Genomic DNA, 8,155 nt, shown 5'->3' with positions numbered 1-8,155 from the left:
CACACCGCCCTATTTGTCACATGGTACCACGTTTAAAGCTTTCTCCTAAAGTCACTAGACTGTCTGAAACTTTAAAAAAAAAATGAATTTTTCGTCCTTGACTGCTCATTCTTTTTTTCTTTTTTTTGTCTTTCTTTACAGTTTTTAGCATGAACACAAAACGCATCCAAGAATTCACGTTTTCAGACCAGCATGCTAACTAGCATGCTCACTTATCCAGACTTGCTAGCAAAAATAGAAGTGTGAACGTCTGATTCCAACACTTACAGCTGGTGTGCGATCTCACAGTCTCAGTGAAGATTCTACCCAAAGCAACTGAAGGAAAGGTTTGCTAACGTTCAGACGAGGACCCTCCGATGTTCTGCCTCCTCGATCCGCTGAAACTGATAGCCAGGTGGTTTTAATATATCGCTGCGGAGTGCCAGAGCATGAGAGAGTTTCTTTTTTTCTTTGGCATGGTACAGACTGACATGAGGTCCCTGTAACCCACTGAGCTAAACCCTTTTAGTCTGTCACACACACACAGGAAGCAGAAAGATTCTGAATTAGCTTCAAATGAGTGCCAGCTCCCAGGCTTAATGGCTGGCATGTGTTCAAAGCTTGTTGTTTTTTTTCTTTTTCAGAAGAGAATATATAGGTGCTGCTTGGACCGGGCCTCCATGTGGGTTTCAGATGCTCTGCAGTGAGAAAGCAGTTTTGGACATGCATCTCTGCTCCCGCCCACGAGCAGAGCGGATAGTGAGAGGATTGTACCTCCATACTGTCTTGCCAACTGTCAGTCTTGCAGTCCATGTGTTAAATCGGTTCCCCACTTTTGAGAATGAAAAGCAAACAAAATGTGGAGGCTGCGTATTATACGAGGCTGCAGCGGTAGAGTCTATTATCCTCAGGGATTTTATTTTGGGATTTTCTCAGATAGACATTTTTTAGCAACCTTTTAGCACTCTTGAAATCATCGAGTTCTATTTTGCAGCCTTAAGCCACAATCCTCAGTAACATGCGTTCAAGAAGCCACTTCCAATGTAAAGTCAATGTAAGTGCTCGTAAACGCTCGTTTTGGGAGTACAACACTCTTACTATGCAAGTTTTTACTACCGTCTTCGGGCTCCACTTTGATTCATCTGGTGAAGCCAGACATGACAACGTCTAAGTTCATTTTTCAAATAAAGATAAGGCCACTCTCCTGACATAATGGTTATCCGATTGCAACTAACTGAAGCGCTTGTGCTTAAATCATGAGGGATTTAAAGTCCCCTTATGACAATTTTTTAAATAATTAAAAAAAGAATGTACCCGTTAGTGTTTTTATTATGAAGTTTTTAACCAAAATCCCACAACCTAAACATCTTAAAAATAATATTTTCATGTTGATTTGAAGCGTCTGTTTCCAAAATGTCCTCTGAGGGGGCGTGGCTTTTGGAGCTGAGAAGAGTAGTGATCACCCGTCTAATTATGACAGCTCTGTGTCTCGCTAGCGTAAATCTTCACCGCTGCTACATAAAAACGTCGAGCAACATCGGTAATGTCCAGCCGTATGGTTCTGATCCGGATGTCAGTTTAGCTAATTCTCCAATGTTTATTGACGTTGCTGTGATCAATACATTCAATCATTGGTTTCTCAGAGTTCTTGATAAAATAATCAAAGCTAACATCAAAATGCTCTTTCATTGATTTACAATCCTTTCCAACTGCGGTCAAATGAGCCGCCGTTCACATTTCCGTGGTCACATCAAGAAGCTCCGTGGAGTCTGGTGGAGATTTTCCAGCGTTCTCAGTCCTGCTACTGTAAGTATTGGATGAAACTCACACCAAAAATCCAGTGATGCTGATTTGACCACAGAAATGTGAACGGCGGCTCATTTGACTGCAGTCAATGTGAAGATACCATCTTCTCTTCTCCAGAACCTGAACTAGACACTAGGAACAGATGAGGGTTTAGTGCATGTGCAGCAGAGCTGTTGATGGAAAGAAGATCATTCATTCAAACAGAGTCTGTCCAAGACAGTTTGATTGAAAGATTTTAAAGGAGAAATACTGAAAAAAACAAAATTATTTCTTGTTACATTTGTTCTCTTTCAGAAGTAAAATGTCACACCTACAAGTTCGGAACTCAAAAAACATCATTTTATTACAGAGGGACGTTAACCAATGGGAAGACTTTTAAAAAATAGGTAAAAAATGATTAGAGTGCAACTTTTGACAAAAGTGTGCAAACATTTTATGTAGATAAAGTGTTCACATTTAAAGATACTTTAATGCTCCATGTTATCTTGAAGTCCTGCAGATGCACTTTAGACCCACTTTAGATGGATCATCTGAAGACATATACCTCTGGAAAAGAGCTGCTGATGATGTTTGCATTGTTAGTGACTCCATTTTACAACTAAAGGTAATATTTTACACTGACTTATAAAAAAACGCTTGCAGCACAGAGAAAGGAAGTGCATTTACTAACAAGGGGATCTGGCAGACTTCTTATTTTGTATGGACTTAGTCTTTAGAAAACCCAACTTTTATGATAAATTTATACAGAGAAATCCCTTACTTTATAATATTATACTCTAAGAATAGTGCACTCTATTACTTTTAGTTTATTTCTTTGTATTCCCTGCAGAAGTAGAACAACTATTTGACGTAATAAATGTACTGCAAAGTATTTTACATTTAGATTGGAGGCGATGTACTGTAGTAATCCATCTGTTCTCTTATTATTGGTTTGTCCTGGCAACCCTGCTAGGCTGCAGCACAGGGCCTGGTTTTGTTACAACTGTAATGATTTAGCTTCTGTTTGGTACAGTAAATACTCAAATCTAGGCATTTTTGTCAATAAAAGTGTCTAAAAAAGGACAATTTTAGTGAAAAAACAGCCTATTAAATCGGCTTAAAAAGACTACCTCTACAATAATAAGACAAGCAGCTGTCACTCTGTGAAAAGAAGAAACACTTACTGTTTTAGGAGCACTAAATAAAGCTTCACAGAGTACTTTAGGTCAAACTAAATTTTAAAAAGTGAAACTAGCAATGACGAAAAACTGGTTTTGTTTGTGGCTTTTTTTTCATTCACTTTGATTAAGAACAAGAGGTCCTTTATGTGTTTCTCAGGCTTTGTTACAGCAAAAAGTACTAAGTTACTGCAAAACATTAAAATGAGCTCTAGATGCTCGTGGGCGGGAGCAAAGATGGAACAAGGAACAGCTCTTCAAACTTTTTCAAGCTTTCAACGGTCAATTTTCAAAAACTTTAATTCCTTTAAACTATTATAGAACCTGCAGGGGTTTTTTCACTGAGGACCTGAAAACACTTACTGTACATTTCTTGTTTCTTGGAAGGATCTCGCCGTGAGATTATTTATGGAAGACTGTGTGTCAGTAAAGCGGCTAAAACCTCTTTCCCATTGAGACAGACCCAGTATTCATGAAACTCAAAAGTATCTTGATTTTCCTAGAAAATATCCCTTTGTGGTTGTATCTTTTATTCCACTCATACATTGTCAGCATGCATTGTAACCTTCAAAATAATATTGTCTTGTTTTTAAAAAAATGAATATCACTCCAACTTCAGTCAGCTTGTATTTTGGTTTAACGCTTTTAAATCTCAGTATTCAAAGACACAGTTTATGTACTTTAAAATGGCATCTTGGAAAATAACTGATACTTAGTATTATGGCTGAATGAGGATTTTCATGTTAACTGTGCAAATGTTCAGAATTCCAACAATTTCCCTGTTAGATGAAGTTTCTTTCAAATTTTTGGCGGTTCAGTCGTCTCTAAATGTGTACATTTTTTGTTTTACATTTATTGTTGTTCAATTTTTAGGTGTTTCTGGACTTTATTGGATTTCCACCCTTAAGAAACTTTTATTTTAAAGGTTTAAATGTGAGATGGCGTTTAGGTTACTGCAGTTATGTTGTCAACATATTGAAAATTATTTCAAAAGTAACACACTGCAGCATTTATTTTTTCAAAAATAAAACTGAACAAGACAATAACAGAAATGTTTATCACAGATTATTAGTCAAGAACTGATAAGAAATGATAAACAAATATGCATATATTCACATATACGTGTAAATAATTCAATTATAATAAGTATTACTCATAAATAGATATACAATGCATGACAGATAAATACAATAAATATTACTTTTCTCAAAAGAAGTTACATTTTAATACTTGAAAGGAAGTGGAAGGGAGCAAACTTATTTAATATCATCTGCTTTACTTAATGGTTTTTTGTATTAATTTGTATCATTATCCTGTTCTTTACTATGGAACTTTTATTTATACTTTACCAACATAAAAGCAAGTAATTAAAAATAATCGATAAATATCAATAAATCAAATGACAAAGATGAAGTAAATATTATTTACGTAAGTAGACAACATTATTTCAGGTTTCAATCCGATACATCACAGATCAAGTATAAAAAATAAGTGCATTTGGTTTGTTAGAAAAAAACTATGAAAATATTTGAAAAATAAATAATAATAGATAATCCTCAGGAGTCATTTATACAAAACATACATCAGGAAACAAAGTGGAGGGCTTATTGATATGATTAGAAAATACTTTCATGTTTAGTGTCAAACTGACTGCTTTTTATTATTTTTAATTATCTTGTTACAGTTGAACTAAGTTACAGATATTGTTATGATAATAAAAGAAAATATGCATATTCTGTCAATTTTCCAACTTTTATTCACAACATTGTCAGTTTTGTAATTACAAGTTTCATTAATGTTTTAACTAGTCCTGTCTGAGCAAACAGATCACAGCTGAAGGCCTCTTGACAGATTTTACTGTTACGACAGGGGGTTATGAATCTTCAGATACACGTATTTTTGTATTTGAGGATAAACTTCTTTTGTAATAATTACATTTACATACATAACTTGTTGGACTGGGAGAAGAGGACAAATAGAAGAGTGAAAAGTAGAGTGGGAAGTTAGAAGTGGGGGATAATGGTACAAGAGAAAGGGGTAAAAAATAGAAAGGGGGTAGAAGAGGTTAGAGGAGGATTGAAAATAGGAGGGGGTAGAATTAAATATGGGTAAAAAAGTTAAATTCTTTTAAAAAAGATTTTTTTAATTTCCAAATCTCTAAATATTAATATAAAAGTAAAACTTAAGATGAGAAAATAATACTACCAAAAAAGAAATAAATTGTATATTCTTTTTTTAACTGAATGTCACTTTTGTAATGTAGGCTTAAAAGTTTAAGGGCTTTTTCATCATTTCCATTCCTAAAAAAAAGCTCAAGCAGCTGTCAAACACACCCAACCATCATCAAAATGGTTTGAATCCATTAGAATGTGTATTTACACAAACTTTTTCAATAAAACACCAAAAACAACTGAAAGTGTTTTCATTGATTCACTGCAGCTTCATAGTATTCTTCAAAAACTCTTCACTATTAAATAAAGCTGTGACTTTTTGAAAACCCTGACCTTTGAATCTCTAAGAAATCTGACAAAACCCAAACTAATGACCTCGCTTACTTTCTTTGAGTGTAGCCGGGGTTTTTATAGACAGCATACTCACAGTTCTTATCATTACTGCATCACAGGTTCACAAGCTGGAAGAAAAAGGTCACTGAAACACATCGGTCTAACATTTACAGACTCTAATAAGCAACAAAACAAAATGCAAAGATTTAAGCCTTCAGGAAATCCACCAAGGCCATCTTTCACAAGAGCCCTCCATTCAAACTATTTCATGTTAAGTGCTCAACCACATATTTGATAGATATGTTGCCATGCAACCTTTGTGCATTTACTGATGCTGCAGATGAGATTTATCCATCATTTATCATCTCAGTCACAGTAGCACAACAGCATCCATTCAGCTCTCTAGATCACGAGTAAACTGGAAAAAGCTGTTTCTGTGTAATGCTGGGAAAAGGGCACTTGTTTCTGTTCAAAGAAGCCCTTTTTTCAAGTTTATTCTACATTTTTAGTTAACTGCGACTTACTCGGAATTGTAATCAATGGAAGGGTTCAATGTGTCTCATCTGAAGGCTTTAAATCTATTTAAAAAGCTGATGAAAAATATTCTTTAAAAAGGTTAAATGCTTGAAACATTCCATAATTTTAAATACCTTTAATTTTCTTTGTGAGGTCAATTGCCTTTAACACATAAAGTGTCAGAAAAGTGGATTCTTTTTTAATTATTATTAATCAATTTAATAATTTATTTGCTTGATCTCCAATTTTTGGCTATTTGGTTTTGGACTTTCTTGGAAATATCTCAGAAACAATTAGTTGGCTACTTTTTTGTAGCTACGTTTTTTTCTCAATCAGCCTCCAGTGGTCATTTCAGGTATTGCACTTTTGTGACTCCTCCACGCGGACTGCCTCCCGCCCCTTCTTTTGAGAAACCAGAGGGAATCAGACTAAAAATGAACCCGTGCTGTAATGAGATTTAAAAGACATCAAAGTCGCATTTATATGAGGGAGAAAACTGAAAATGGAGATGAATGAAAAAGAGTTTTGTCATGCAAAAACCCCACTGTGTTGATGAATGCGAGCAGCTCCCATCGTGAGATGAACACAATGGAAAGACAGCCTTGAAAATGTGTTTATGGTTATGTTTTGAACATAAAAATGCTTGTTTTCACATTCAGACATGAATCACATGGAGATAAAAGACAGACAGAAAAACAGGTAACTTCAAGCTGCTGAAGATCAAATCAAAATATGCCGTCAAATGAACAAAACTGAACTCTTTTTTTATAACCTCGTCTTTCTTTGGTGAAATGAAAATCGTTTTTTTTTACTCCTGGTAAAAAATAAAATCAAAACATGAAAATTTGTCTTGAAGAAATTCTTGAAACCAAAGTTTTTTTTCTAAAACAAATTGTAACAATCTTTTTAAAATGGAATTTAAAACCCTTTAAAATGTGTTGTTATTTTAAGATGACGGCCATTAAGAATGTCTTCTACAAGTATCCATCATCTGCCATTTTTGTTCATGTGACCACAAAACTTTGGTCCCTCCAAGAAGCTGAAGGACAGTGGATGGGAATCATTGACTATACATGAGTACTGGACCAAGTTAGTGTGACGTCATCCATATGACTTACTTCCATCTCCGACCAAATTAACATCAATCAATTAAGAACTCAGACCACTTTTTAGCCGGTGTGGATATTTGTGTCGATTCAGTTTCCAATAAGCACATATGAAATCTTTTACGACCTTACCTGTTGGGAGACAGGTGTCTTGGCTTCTAGGAGCCAGCGGGTATGTCCTGTTTGGAATACCAAGTCCTCCTACTTGGTGACTCCACTTCAATCAATGATGTGAAGTGGAGCTGTCAAGAGTAAAAATCTATTTACGCTGTAGTGATGATGAGCTCGGCTTTTCAATCCCTTACTTTTTTGCATTAAAAACACTTTTCAGGACTGGAGTTATCTTCTGCTGGCCTCCCCAAACTTTAATAGCATCAATGCACAGAAAGAAAATTGGAATACATGTAAAAAAATATATATATATAAGTAACAAACTTCAAAATGTAGCTCAGAAAAGCAGGAAAAGTATCCTTAACTTTCACTGCCTCCTCAAAATGTATAATATCTCATATCTAGGTATGTTTAAAAAGTTAAATTATTATCCATTAACAAACTCACTGGAATAAAAATCAAAAGATTACATCATGTAGTTCAGAGAGTTTTTGCAAGACGAGTCAAATGTTTTTTTTTCTTTCATTTAAATCATCCTGCAGTTTTAACAGCTCTTAAGCTACGTTCACACTGCGGACTGCAACGCTGATTCAAGCGAACACTCTCAATAATAAAAGCACAATTTAGGCTTCCACATTAAAAACTAATTCACGCATAGCTTTGACGTGGGGCAGTTGAACACACGTCACAAGTTAAACCTGGTTCAACTTTGACCAATCAGGGACTCAGATTCAGTGGGGACGTATGGATGGTGTCCATTTTAATTCATAGAAAGGCCATCCGTTTGAAAACTGGTCATGGAGGAGAAGTTAATAATTGTGGTTTGTGCCTGAACCAAATCCTATGACACCAAGTCTTTCACATATCAGAATAGAGCTGTGAAAAAAAAAGTCTGGAACAAGATTCACAATATTTGTGCTGCTTTGACATTCTAGGCCTCTGATGGAGGACATGATACTCTTTTTTTTTTTTTTTT

Source organism: Oryzias melastigma, linkage group LG19 (assembly GCF_002922805.2).
Source record: "Oryzias melastigma strain HK-1 linkage group LG19, ASM292280v2, whole genome shotgun sequence".
Taxonomy (NCBI): Eukaryota; Metazoa; Chordata; class Actinopteri; order Beloniformes; family Adrianichthyidae; genus Oryzias; species Oryzias melastigma.
The sequence above is the reverse complement of the archived record's forward strand: the minus strand, read 5'-3'. Positions refer to the sequence as shown.